This window comes from Chlorella variabilis, assembly GCF_000147415.1.
Source record: "Chlorella variabilis unplaced genomic scaffold CHLNCscaffold_30, whole genome shotgun sequence".
NCBI classification, from domain to species: Eukaryota; Viridiplantae; Chlorophyta; class Trebouxiophyceae; order Chlorellales; family Chlorellaceae; genus Chlorella; species Chlorella variabilis.
Window position 1 is genome coordinate 65,540 of NW_005435058.1, and position 354 is coordinate 65,893.

The following is a 354-nucleotide window of genomic DNA, read 5'->3' on the forward strand; positions in this document are numbered from 1 at the left end:
CTGGAGGGAGCAAGGGGGCACCCATCTTCAGCACAGCCCCTGTCTGACTCTACCCACCTTCCTCCCTTGCAAGGTGAGTAGCCGTCCCCAGCCAGATACCCCCAGCCGCCCCAGCTGCCTCCAGCCCTCCTGCCAAGCCCCTCACCCAGCCATCCCCGGCTGATACGCCAGGGCCAGGGGCGGCCGCCCAGGAGCAGCCCGCCCCCGCCCCAGCGGCAGCAGCAGCAGCCACACACCCCGCCCCTCCCCCGCACTCTCTCCCCAGGAGCAGTGCAGCCGCAGCCGCCGCCCCAGCAGCCGCTCACCTAGCTCCTCTTTCTGTGCCAGGGTGAGCGGTACCACCGAGGCGCCCAC

General features: G+C 71.5%; 1 protein-coding gene across 1 annotated transcript in view; it reads right to left on the reverse strand.

Moving 5' to 3' along the window:
• The window catches only part of CHLNCDRAFT_59245 (hypothetical protein), a 37,306-nt gene that overhangs the window by 5,613 nt on the left and 31,339 nt on the right, over positions 1-354 (reverse strand). The gene's annotated exons all lie outside the window — the stretch shown is intronic.